General features: G+C 39.9%; 1 long non-coding RNA gene across 4 annotated transcripts in view; it reads right to left on the reverse strand.

Annotated features, from left to right (window-relative positions):
- LOC130542723 (uncharacterized) overlaps positions 1–14,160 on the reverse strand; it is a 407,418-nt gene that overhangs the window by 126,135 nt on the left and 267,123 nt on the right. For 3 of the 4 annotated variants that reach the window (XR_008957459.1, XR_008957458.1, XR_008957460.1), the window contains one exon: positions 501–550. This is a non-coding gene — a long non-coding RNA (uncharacterized LOC130542723). Of the gene's footprint in view, positions 1–500; positions 551–1,715; positions 1,866–14,160 lie in introns of all 4 variants that reach the window. The other variant, XR_008957461.1, reaches the window with a different exon arrangement.

The raw sequence follows: 14,160 nt of genomic DNA on the forward strand, positions 1-14,160 counted from the left end.
AAAAAGATTTTATTTTATTCCTTTGAGAGAGAGCACAAGCAGGGGGAGGGGTGGAGGGAGAAGGAGACTCCGCTTAACCAACTGAGCCACCCAGGTGGCCCTTACCCGTTGCTTCTCTTATGTACAAGCCTTCCATATATACAGGTCAGACACAAGCACTTGAAGGTGAATAGTCATCTTTAGGTACATGGTAGAACTCTACATCTTTTCCTTTTCCTAGATTCATTCATGAAGATCCATTCTGGCTCCTGAATTCTGTTCCCCCAAAATTCCTATGTTAAAGCCCTAATCCACAAAGTGGCTATATTTGAAGATAGGGCTTTTAAGGAAGGAGTTAATTGAGGTGGTATGGGTGGGGCCTTGATCCAATAGGACTGGGGTCCTTCTAAGAACTGGAAGAGACACTAGAGCTTACTCACTCTCTGTGCACATACACAGGAAAGGTGGGTGAAAACACAACGAGAAGGCAGCCATGAGCAAGCTAGGAAGAAAGGACTTACCAGACACCAATCCTGCTAACACCTTAATCCTGGACTCCTGGGCTGTAGATCTGCGAAAAAACAAATTCCAGTTGTTGAAGCCAGCCAGTCTGTGGTACTTCAGTAAGGCAGCCCTAGCTGACTAACACACTCCCTATTTTCCAACAATTTACCTCATGTGCATATAAATACCTCCGAAACCCAATACCCTATGATTATTAGGCAAGGTCAACTTAACAATTTTATCAACAACTCCAACTTGACCCACTGAATCTCAACTCTTTCCCTTTTTTTTTTTTTTTTTTTTTTTTTAAGATTTGTGAGGCGCCTGGGTGGCTCAGTCGTTAAGTGTCTGCCTTCAGCTCAGGTCATGATCCCAGCGTTCTGGGATTGAGCCCCGCATCCGGCTCCCTGCTCAGCGGGAAGCCTGCTTCTCCCTCTCCCACTCCCCCTGCTGGTGTTCACTCTCTCGCTGCCTCTCTCTCTGTCAAATAAATAAATAAAATCTTTAAAATAAATAAATAAAGATTTTATTTATTTTGAGAGAGAGAGAGAGAGCATGAGTTCGGGTAGGGGGAGAAGTAAAGAGGGAGGACGAGGAAGAGGGAGAGAATCTCCAGCAGACCCTGCACTAAGTGTGGAGCCCAACATGGGCCTTGATCCCACAACCCCAAGATAATGACCTGAGCTGAAATCAAGAGTCAGACACTCAACCAGCTGAGCCACGCAGGCCCCCTCCTTCGCTTTCTTTATACCACTACCAGCCGTCTGCACCCTGCTGTTCCTGTGCTCCATTGTTACTCAGGTTGACCCCAGGCATAGCACTGTTCCAGTGTAACATCACTACTGTGTTCAGACCACCTGAATTATAGTGCTTACTGCTTTGAACTTCTGAAACTCTAGGAACTCTGATCCCTGTGTTTGACATTCTTGCATACTTCGGGATCTACAAGGGGTTTAGTCAGTTAACACATCTTCTTATTTTTCTAACCCACAGCTACATGTAGCCTTCTTTTGCCCCACACATACAGGGGATTTCTGAGAGTGAGGTCAGGGAGAATTCGAGTCCAATTTCACTCTCTGCTTGGGTCCATCGTGCCCCTTTCTTTGGACCTGTTTTTGCAGCTGGTCCATTCTGCAGAACTTCTTTCTAATTACAGTTTTTCTTCTAAGGCCTTCCATTGTTTCTTCTGCAATTTGGCACCATTGCTCCCGCTTACGCTCATCAGCACATACCTGAATCCGGATTGCAAACAGAGTTCCAGATGTTTAGCTTGAGTCTGCCGAGACCCCATGCAAATCAGAGCTGGACGGGGAGTGAAGGGTTGCCTAACTACAAGTTACCATATCCAAGCCTCATCTCCAGCCAGGTGGCCTGCACCATCCCTGTGGGAGTTTTACCCATTAGACTTTTTATGTTTCACTCCATTTTAGCTCAACTCTTAGAACAGAATCTGTGATATACAGATGAGCAAGATACTCAAATGAGTAAGGAAGACACAGTGTCACAGCTCAAAGAATTTTCTAGAGCATCTCCTAGGCTCTCATGCTTTTTGTGTATTCCTACCAGCCACCCATCCTGCAATATCTTTCCCTGACACCACTGGAGCTTCTTAGCATTCCAGTACCACCCAAACTTTCTCCTCTTGCTGTACCTTTTGAAAATTGCTTTTCCCTGGGAACAGTGATAGCCTGTGTCCGTTTTTCCCTTCTCTTCCTCTGAACAAACAACAGTGCAGAGTAGAATTGTGGTCCCTTTTCAGTTTGTTCAGACACCAGATCCAAGCCGTAAGTGCACTGCTTCTATTCCACGTCCTTACAGTTACTTTTCCAGAGGAAAAAATGCTGTGCACAATTGCAGACCTCACACAGGTGTCTTGCTTTTTTAGGTTAAAACCTAAAGGATATGGTTACTTAACAACTATCGTTCCTTATCTGACATTCCTTTTCTTTTCAGAGAACAGATACATCACTGAAGAGAGTTGACAGATAAACCTGAGGTTACTTAAAGGACTCTCCCAGTTTATGTTGGCTAATCTTTAGAATCAGGTACAAAGAGGTTATCAAGACAGTGAGTAGTCAATCGATAACTTCCAAAGAAGTTTAAGCAAGAAAAAGTAATAGCCTGGGTGTTCCCTAAATAAATAGGAAGAGAGAGGAGACTCTCTTTGGGCTAATTTGTTACAAACTCACTAAAGTGAGAAATTTTGGTGTACAAAACAAATGCAAGTGTTTTCTCTTCATCACCTCACCATGCCTGTTACTACACAAAGGAGTGCATCTCATTCTTAATTTGTTGATGTTAAATTAGCACTTATACACCTTTTGTTTGTAATTTCAACAGAAATGATTATCAGTTGGAATTTTAGGTCACTGTTACTTGACTGTATAATTAAACTCAGGAATATTTTGCCTTAAAACTCTAGTCTTAATAGTTGTCCTACTCTTGCCCATTGGTTTTCTCCTAATTTGGTATTGCTTGGCTGTTGTGTTTTGATCATGTTAGGAACTTGTATAAATTGAATAAATTTGTAAAGTCAAGGGGCGCCTGGGTGGCTCAGATGGCTAAGCATCTGCCTTTGGCTCAGGTCATGATCATAGAGTCCTGGGATTGAGCTCAGTGGAGAGTCTGCTTCTCCCTCTCCCTCTGCTTCTCCCCCTGCTTATGCTCCCTCTGTCTTTCTCTCTCAAATGAATAAATAAAATCTTCCTAAAATTTTTTTTTAAAAATTGTAAAGTCAAAAGTGTACTTTCCAAAGTCAATTCTAGATTTTTCCCTATTAATATTGATTTAATTTTTGAAATTTCACTCTTCAAAGTTTGATTCAGGAAAGAATCGCATGGCTTTCTTCAGAGAGACATGCCATATCATGTCCCTTCTCATCAAGGCACCCACTTAACCATTACCCCCCAGAGTGCCCACAGTAACATGCAGGATTATTTTTATTCCAGGTCTTTAGGATAAATTTATATTTTGTGGACACAGGGAGAGTCAGTTTCCTATCCATCTGTTCCCCAAACTTAATGTCTTCCTCTTCCCCTCTTAAATACCTAAGCTTGATTTTCTAGGGTCATTCTACCAATGCTTCATTTCTGGGGGGCAAAGTACTTTCATAGAGAGTGAAGGCACAAAAAATAATGGATGAATTACCATAAAACAGTTCTCCTTAACTCCACTCAGGTTAACAACTGGTTTAGTCTTCCCAAAGAGTTTAAATCCCGCTGCCACCTCTCAACCCAGGACAGGTGGGCCAAATCAGCATGGGGGTAGGGCAGGGCCACATGCAAATACCCTAGCAGAGGGGTTTAAAATACCAATTTGCCTAACATGTCTGCAAAGGATGTGGGTGTTTCTCAGAAACTGAAGCAGTATCACAACAAACAACAAGACAAACTAAACCCCACGAGTAGCTTTTATTCTTTTCTACGATTTTCAGTATTTTCCCATTTTGATAAAGGGAACGCATATTACTCTCACAATAGCAAACGTTCAAATCTTTAATACTATGCTAGAGAACAAAAGCGACCACCTCTCAAGAAAATCTGTGTCATTCAGTCCTCAAAGCAGCCCGCAAATCCCATTTCTCTTTCCTTGTGATTTTTGAAAGTTGTTAGGAAGGGCAGTAAATACAAGATTCCAGGAAGATGAGTATTTCATTACTTGTTTAAAAAAGGAAACAAATTAGTATGGGAGGGAGGGAGAATGGAGTGTTCACGGAGACCATCTCTTACTGATGGGCTGGACCGGCTGAGGCAGCTGAGTCCAGACCCCAGACAAGACTTCAAGGCCGTTCGGGGCGGGGAAGCAGGATTCGAGAAAGAACTCGAGAGCGGCTGGAATGTTTGTTTAGAAAGCAGCAGGGATTATCTGATAAACTGGGGTAAACTGCTTGTCATTTTTATAATGTAAATGAACCGGGGGTAAAGTGAAAAGCTGACTTCCTCTCACTGGACAGATAAAGCCAAATGATTATTTTTAGATTTATTTACAGAAGAAAGCAAACATTTTATTCCTAGTCTCCAACACTTACCAACTCCTCTGAGCCTCTTGGAATGTTTATTGGGGCTGAGTGAATGGAAAGTGCAGGAAGGGCAGGGGGAGGGGGAGGGGAAGAGTGCATTAATCCTCAATTTTGCCTTCGGGCTTCTGATGGTGCGTACCACACGTTTGAAGTTGGCGACAGAATGAGGATTTATTCAGAAGTGAGAACTGGTTGGTTCTCTCCAGGCCAGGAAGCTTTTGCATCTCAAAATTATGATTTCAAAATGATTTTGCCTTCCATTTACCCACAAGGACCTGACCCAAAAGCTATTTAATTTTTAAATGGACATACAGATAATTCAAAACCAAACAAGCTCTTAACCACCACCACAACAAAAACCTTATTTAAAATCCCTGGAAGGCTTCTAGTGAGAGCAGCGTGTGACTGACGTGGTAAATGAGGCCTGCGGGAGAAAAATCAAGACAAAATATGGATTCACTGTTTTTTTGAAAGGCAGCCATCTTTCCAAGAGAATGTGTACACCACGTTTTATTAAGAAATTATATCTTTCCCCATGTTTTCCGTCTCTCTCTCATGCTGGCAATGGCAAGCAGGTTGAACAGATGTGATGAAAGAATTAATACCAGTCTTGGGAACATGTAAACGAAATATTTCTTTTGAAACACCTACCTTTAAATTCCATTAGTTCAATCAGACACTGGAAGGGACTGGATTAGGGAAATGATTTACACGGCACAGGCTGTTTGCCCAGACTTAGAGCTCTTTTGTCATATGAAAAACGTGGAGATGAATTTAATATTTCTCCAATGAATTGGCGCGGGGTTTAAAATCTTGCTTTGACTCAGATAAGTGCGTTTGTTTTAGTGCTAATACATTCACCTCGGTAAGAATTTTTCTTTCTTTTTTTTCCCCCTAGGTTCATTCATAGCTGCTCCCCATTTGTCTCTGTAAAACCAACTCTCCTCTCTGAAAAAGCAGCATAACCAGTCAAAGAACAAGTATATAGGATTAGCACATTATGAAGAATAAAGAGAAGCTTTCAGCTCTCTGTCAGGGATGACATCTATCACGTTTTTCACGACCGCCTCTAATAACAGCGCAGAGATAAAACAGGCTTGATACATCTCTCCTGTACGGAGAGGTTTACAACACCAACTATGAGAAATCCAGGAGATGAAACATGGACTTCTCCCCTCGTGTAGTTTTTATTAGTCTAAAATTGGGAGGTGTGCGTGGGGGGGGGGAGCCGGCTGCTACAAAAGTGGGCTTGAATTTTCTGTCTGTTATGCTAATGTATTCATAGAAAAAGCTGGTGCTGAGGGCGGTTCTCCAATTAAGACAAATGAGGCACATTGAATTTCTCCCCCAGGGCACAGCAGGGGTGCTGGCAAAATCTACTTTATTCTTTTCTGTCAGGGCTGAACTGGAAACAAAAGCATGAAAATTCAACACATCCACTTACAGAATAATAAAGGCTGTTGTTTAAAGCGTGAAGAGTTTTGGCACCCTTCTGGGGCTTTATGCAAATCACTTTTCCTCTCAACTGCTACCACACCATCGCTCTTGGAAATTAAAGATGTACTTGGTCGGTTAACAGCGGAAAGGAGACGAGCAGGCTGAAACTCAATTAGATTTGTATTAAGCAAATAAATCAGGACTGACTGATATTGGCTCAACTAAAATGCATTATGGGCTGACAGTAATTCTAATTTGATTGACAAATATATGTGGTATGTTATTAACCTAAATGAAAGATAAGAATCCTTTTTTTTTTTTTTTTAAAGGATTTCATACTAGTAAACAATCCTCTCCCCACATCCAAACTTCCACAGAACGGTACAGAGACCACCGACCTGGTGCTGTTTACTATCCGTGCTCAAGAACACAGGAAATCTATTTTCTGATACATGTTAGAGTTTAAGACGAAATTATTCTGCAGAAAGACATTTGTTTTCATTGATTTATTTGGTGTAAGGTAACAGCTGAACACATTATTTATTTGGTGGAGTGAGGCACACCAAACACATTCTTTTTATTATGGTGTGTAACACAAAAGCATAGACCTGTACACGCCTGGTGATTTATTGGGAATCTGCAGTACACGATGCTTTCCCACACCGGGGCGTATATGAGGGAGCTTCAAATGAGATTCAAAGTCATAAATGAAGATTTCAATCAAATCCTCCAAAGCTTTGAGGAGGAAAAAAAAAAAAACACCTCTTAACAAATCACATAAACGTGCTGGTGTGTGTAGTTAGACGAGTTCCCCTTGCGAGAAGGTTCTGGGAGTTTCTTTTAAACACGTCTCCCTGTCTTCCTGTTCACACTTTCAGAATTTAAAGAAATTTAAGACAGGACACTTCACATACTGCTGAATTGATAATTAAATACTTATTTAATCTTTGTGCTTTCATTGAAACTGCCTCCCATTTCCCCCATCTCTTCCTTTCATCCGCACGACCCCTTTTTCTGTCTGGCTACCAGATTAGGGATTCATTCTTATCTTTCAATTATCTCTCCTTCTGTCTTTCCCACCTGGCTCTTCTTGCCAACTCCTGCTGCGTGTTGCTCTACATCAATGCCGAAAATGGTCTCCTTTCCCCCTTCGAAACCTGCCGGAACTCCTGCCCCGCCTGGGCAGCCTACCGCCCGCAGCTCCTGCCCGCACCTGTTCTTCCTCTTGCCGTCCTCAGCGCTCCTCTGATGAACACATCAAAGATATTCAGCCAAAATACTTTTCTCTGGCTCCCCATCCCAAAGTTTCTTCCCCATCACCATCAATAATCCTCCTCATTGATGCCGAGAGTCAAGTGAGAACATCACAGAATGTGACATCGGCGATCGCCCTCAGCCTCAGGTTTCACATCCTATTTCTTCCATCCCAGATCCAATTCTCTATTTTTAGCTTTCAAGCAATTGCCATGTCAGACCTCTCAGCCGCTACTCTCACTTATCTCTTCTCATTCCCCGGTGTAGCTGCCGTCAGTTGGCCTTCTTTTTGTCTTTCCTTTTCGTCTAGTTTTTGCTCTCTTTCCTGACACCTCTGAAATTGACCTGAGATATCCGTTTTTGAAACTTTAACGTCCATTCTGACCCTGATACACAATCTGTTCAGGCCAATCCCTGCCACTTATTGTGGGTTCAGAATAAGTTTGTACCCTTATATTTGTTATAATCAAACTGGGACACCAGACCAGAACATTCCCTGAGCAGACACATCCAGTGAAATCATAGAAGCAAAGCTTAATTTAGTTTATTTTGCAAGACAAGTGAAGTTAACTTGCCCTGGGTAACTTGCTTATTCCTCTGAAAATCATAAGCAAAACTTAGATTGTTCTGCAAAATTTCTATGAGGTAACACCTAACTAACTCCCTTTCATTAAAAAAAAAAATTCTAATATTGTAACCCATCACTGTAAAGAATAAGCAGTCAATGCCTTCTCACTGTATAACCTGCTTTACAGCAATATACCTGTAAGCCTCATTCCATGTTTTGGTTTAAGCGTTCCCAATCTGCAAACTGTCCTAACGATGTGTGCACAGCAGACTTTCACCAATCACTACTTCAGGGATTCATTCATTTTACTTTTGCTTTTGTTTTTTTCCTAAACTTTTGACATATTTAACTAATGCGTTTTCAGTTTTCAGATTCTTTTAGTTAACATTCTTTATTATGTGAAGAGTGTTAAAAGTGAGATCAAATATAATTTTCTTGAAGCAATTTGTTTATGTCTGTTACATTATCCATATTGTTTTTTTCCATTTAAAAGCAATAACATCCTATACCTGTGACATGTACTCAGAACCCATTCTCTGGACCTTTGTGAGTCTCAAGATTTATTTATTTTCCTTTTCATTTTTTAAAATTATGGTAAAATATGTATAACAAAAAGTCTACCACTTTAACTATTTTTTTGGTGTGCAATTCAGTGGTATTGAGTACATTCACAATGCTGTGCAACCATCACTGCTATCTGTTTCCAGAGCTTGTCCCTCATCCCACACTGAAACTCTGTACCCACTTAAAAAATAACTCTCGTGGGGCGCCTGGGTGGCTCAGTCGGTTAAGTGCCCAACTCTTGGTTTCGGCTCAGGTCATGATCTCAGGGTGGTGAGATCGAGCCCTATGTCAGGCTCTGTGTTCAGTGCAGAGTCAGCTTGAGATTCTTTCTCACTCTCCCTCTGCCCCTCCCGCGTGTGCTCTCTCTCTCAAATAAAATACATAAATCTTAAAAAAAATAAAATAAAATAACTCCCCTTTTCTCCCTGCCCCCGAACTCTAGTAACCACTGTTCTACTTTGTCTCTATGACTTCAACTACCCTAAGTACCTCATATAAGTAGAATCATACAATATTGATCTCTTGTGACTGGCTTGTTTTGCTTGGCATAGCCATACCATCTTCAAAGATCATCCTTGTTCGTAGCATGATAATTTCCTTCCTTTTTAAAGGCTGAATAATATTGCATTAAATACAGGTACTGCATTTTGTTTACCCATTCATCGTTGATGGACACATGGGTTGTCCTCACACTTAGCGGTTGTGAATAATGCTACTATAAACATGTGTGTCTTAATATCTCAGTCTGTGTTCTCAATTCTTTTGTGTATTGAATCTCGAGATTTGATGACACAAATGAAGCATATGATTTCCTCATGAAACTTTTTCTTCTTAGACCCTTAGACTCTTTCATGACTTCCTCTTTACCATAACTGAAAGTGGTCCGTTTTCTCTTTGGGGTCATTTTTTTGTCAAGAAATATATCTAGTTACAAGGCAAAGCTAAGGCAAAACCAGCAAGGTGACACAGATGCTCTCTTTCACCCTTCTTCACATATGCAGCAAGTCTGGAAAGGGGGAAAATCTGCTGTAGGGGCAGAAGAGTTTTCCTTCTGCCTTTCCAGGTTCTTTGGCTGGTCTAATAATCAAATTGACATAAGGCAGATTAACCAGAGAAAAGCAAACAAAATTACGTACACAGGGAGACCCATAAAGATACGGAGACTCAAAGGCAGCAGGTGGTAGAGGCTTACATAACACCCGGAGCTAAGGGAAGGGGTAGGGGTCTGGGTATATGAAGAGTAGGAAAGCCATTCACAGGAAGGTGGAGGAGAAGTCTGGAAAATAAAGGCTGCCCTGCAATGCAGATAAGTTTCTTAGGTAAAAAGTTATGTGTGCTAATAGCTCTCTTCCTCCTAGAGGTGCCCTCTCCAATGCAAATTTAGGGGGTTGAGTAAGGTAATTGCTTTTCTTGAATCTGCTGGGCTTTGATTGCCTTTAGCTCAAAATGATCCTTTTGCCAAAGAAATGTATTTTGGGGTCACAAAATCTGCTCCCCCACAGTCCCACCTTTGAAACTTCAAATAAGAAGTTCATAATCCAGCAGTTAAGTAGATGGCTTGCTCCACATCTCATGGGGCCAGTTTCAGTCTTGGACAAGATCAGCACAGTTAAGAGTTGTGCCTCATTTCAGGAGGTGGGTGACACAGGTGGACCAGCAAAGGTAGGCCTATTTTGTGTAAGCAAGCAATCCGGTATTTAATAAGAGCATATCAACGGCTATAATAGGGAAACAATGGTTAATGATTGGAGCACACTGTAATCCTAGTTTCTGAATTTGGAGGGCAGCCAGTCGAGAAGATTTCTAGATGTCAGGTGTAAAGCACCTTTAGATAGGTAAGGGCAGACAGCGGCCATCTGACAGATTTTCTTGGTTTGCAGTTTGAGTATCTCTGGTGATCTTTCTGATTGGTTTACATAGCAACAGCCACAAATATTGTCTAAACATGAATTGTTGTGGCAATTTCTCTGAAGTTTAAATTAAGTCGTTCACATATAGTTTGCAGGGTTTCGAGGAAAGGGACAGGGTTTTTTTTCTTAGTGATTCCAAGTCAGAAGAGTGGAAGAAGCTGGAGATGTTAATTTGGAGATTTTTAGCGAGACATATGAGGAAACTAGAATTCAGGATCCAGTCTAGTTACAGGTATGTAACAAACCCTCAAAGGCAATTAGCAGAACTAGAGTCTGATATCTATAGATATATATTATAGTTTCTATATTCAACCCCTCCATTTTTACCAATGATAATTATGGTAAAAGTAATTTGTTTGCAAAATAAGTCTAATCCTATTAAATTTGGTGTGATTATTTTATATAAATGCAACAAGAATAGTGATTGGCCATATAGACTCTTTTAAATCTGCTTTGTTGGAACTTTCCATGAGGAACCCCGGACTGGACTCTTAAAAGCCTTTTGATGCTAGGAAGCCAAGCCAAGGATGTACCATCAGATTCGGCCTGCAATATCTATAGATTTTGATAAATTCCTCTCTTCTTGAGGTCCCAAAGATACCCTAAGTTTCCTGCACCTGCTAGGAAGTGACCTTCCTTATGTGTTGGGAACTCTGAGCAAGGTACTATTTTTCCAAGAGGCTTTGTTGGCTCCATAAAGTCAACCTTAGTTCCTTAATGCTGTCTGATTTTGATTTGGGGAGGTGTGTCCAAAATATCAAAAGATTTGGACACTTAGTCCTTAAACAGGATCACCAATCTTTATGAAACAGCACTTAATTATCTGTTTGACCATGGTGACATAAAAGATTTCAAAGACAAATACAGAAGGTAACATGGTTGTAAGCAAAACTTATTAGCTCTTTAATACTAAGAAGACTCAGTTTTAAGTGATCAAAGACTGCTAATAAAGGTATCATGATGCACAGGAAATTATTTTGATAATTATATTTATCAAATTTTTGCTTCCCAGGCAGATTAGGTAAAAGGTAAAGAAAAAACTTTTCAATTTCTTCTCAGGTGCAGATCAATAGTATAAGGAAATTTTATCCTTTTAGCAGGTGAAAGTAAATGAAGTTTTAGTTTTATATATGTATGTTACTGATTTTAAAGCTAAATTTCATAATCTTTCTAATAAGTTTATTCCATTTAAACCAACCTGACCACACAAGGTAAGATCTTTTTTTTTCTCTCTCTCTCTTCCCAAATTCTTTTTTTTTTCCCCTATTTTCTCCTTTCCTATTTTGAAATAACCAGTTTTACTTTGGGACAAATTCACTTTCTTCTCCCCGAACAAAAATGTATCTTCCTGTTGCATACCTATTCTTACTGCAAAACACATCTGACTTTCCAAGCATAAACTTGTTTCCCTTATTATTTCTAGTAGCTTTCATCACATACACTAAATAGAATTCTTAATCTGTAGAAACCTTAATTTCTAGTGAAAACTAAGAAATAAGCAATTACAAATTGTATGTTATATCAGCATTCTTTAGAGTCACAGGGTTTTTTAAAAAAATATATTTTATAATTTCTAGAAGCATGTGCTTTTTTTTATAGTACAATCTTTCAGAGTGGCACAAGACATGTTTACTAGTAGATCCAAATTTATCTTTAGTTCTGCAACAGGAAGCCAAGGGAAAGTAGGTAAACCTACGTTCAGTAATTAATGTTTCACTCTTTTGTCTTATTTGAATGATCTAGATATTTGATAAATTTTTATCACTTAACTTAGTAAAATTCTAAAGTTTCAAAGTTACCAAAAAGATTTTAGAAGCTATTTTTAAGTATACGCTCCATGAAACGTAACTGTCGCTAAAAAGTTCAGTTAAGGAGAGCCTGGCTGGCTCAGTCAGTACAGCATGCAATTCTTGATCTCTGGGTCATGAGTTTGAACCCTGTGTTGGATATAGAGTTGACTTTAAAAAAAAATCAAATCTTAAAATGTTCACTTAGAATCTTATCCCACTTAAATCTATAAAATTTACTTGCTCCTAACAATGTTTCAATTACTCATAAAAACTTTGAGACAAAGCGAGCCATCATCCTAAGCTATTTTTCTTGCTAACAAATTTTATAACAGAGATAACATGAACTTATTTGATAAACACTGTCAGAATAAAAGTTGCGTGTTTGCATTATTCCAATGCTGGTAACTCTGAAGACACACCTATTTTAAGTGGACCGACAAACTTAAACTAGCTTTAATAGTGAATATTTTCCCTGGTCACATGAACTTGAAAAGAACTTGGATTAGTTTTTAAATATTTCTGAGAGTTTCAGGAATCTTTACTTCATAAGTTTTCATTTTTAAGCCAATTAAACAGGAGCTCTTTCACAAATCAATATGCTAATACCATTTGAAGGTAGAAAAATATCTCACACCTATAAACATGCATACACGGACACTTATCAATGTATAGATAGATACAAAGACCTAAGAGCTTTTGTTTGAAAATCTGAACCATGAGACTGATATGATAATGCAAAACTCACTGGTTTATAAAAGACTGTTTGGATGTAAATTTTGTTTTGGCCCTTGGAATAAGTTAAGTTCATTTGCTCAGATGGCAAAAGCTATTTTACTATTCGTAGAAAGAACACTGAAGATTTTTCATTGGCCTAATTTCCAAATATTTAACTTCTCCCTAAATTTTACATTTCAAAGGATGGCTCTGAGGTCCTCAAGATATAGAGTGGCGTGTGGAAAATCGACATCACAAAGGCACATGGATAGTATCCAAGTTTTCTCCGATAAAGTTTTTTCTTTTTAAGATTTTATGTATTTGAGAGAGCGAGACTGTGACAGAGAACACGAATAACAGAGATACACGGAGCATGAGTGGGGAGAAGAGGGAGAAGCAGGCTCCTGGCTGAGCAGGGAGCCCAACGTGGGGACTCAATCCCAGGGCCCTGGAATCCTGACCCGAGCCAAAGGCAGACACTTAAGCGACTGAGCCACCCTGGCACCCCTCTCCAAGAGAGTTTTGAGGGCAGATTTAGCTATTATCAGAGGCCTGTGATAATTACTATTAAAACTTTCCCTTCTTTTCTTAAGTACAGGACAGTTTTGTTTCCAATGTCCCAATCTTTCACAATATCTGCAAGCATTTTGAGATGAATAGTGGAGATTTTGTTATTGGGAAGAACAGGTGGACTTTGAACTGTTCCCAGAGCTGCACTTCTGGTTTTCTTGAGATTTGTAAGACAAAGACAGCTGTTCCCAGTTGTCACCAAATTGAGTTAGACCGTGAATAATATCAAAAGGCTGATGTTCCCATTCAGCTATATATTCTTTCATTTCCTTCTTCATATCAGGGAGATTTCTAACTAAGACGTACATGCAAAGATTTCTATACTCTAGAACTTCAGGGTTTGAAGCAGTATGCCTTAAAAAAAAATCTGTATAAAGTGTTCAACAAAGGCCTTCAGATGCTCACCTTCTTTCTGAGTGTACGATTCAACCTTAGACCAATTCACCTTAGTTGGAGGAGCTTCTGCCCTTGCTTCTATCAGCCCCTGCCTATCAGTCTTCAGCTGAGACAGTTCCAGGTCCTTTGTAGCAGGGCCTGGGAGAAATCCTAGCCATTTGTTTCCTCTGGGGGAGGGGACTCTCCAAAGCACCATTGGGCTTGTCTGATAACTACAGTATAAGCATGGGTGGGAAGAACATCACTTAATCACCAAACTGTGAGCAGAGTTGTGAATGGCCACTAACCTTCCTAATTCCTCTCTAAATTTGGTAGGATCTTCTGAAAGGGGAGCTAAAAGGCCTTTATATTTTAGAAGATCTGCTGCTGTCCAGGCTTCATGATTTCTTTGTGGTAGATGTCCAGGATACTTTCAAAAAGGACATTGCATAGGAAGTCCTGAAGCTGGCAGAGCCT

This window comes from Ursus arctos, unplaced genomic scaffold (genome assembly GCF_023065955.2).
Source record: "Ursus arctos isolate Adak ecotype North America unplaced genomic scaffold, UrsArc2.0 scaffold_5, whole genome shotgun sequence".
NCBI classification, from domain to species: Eukaryota; Metazoa; Chordata; class Mammalia; order Carnivora; family Ursidae; genus Ursus; species Ursus arctos.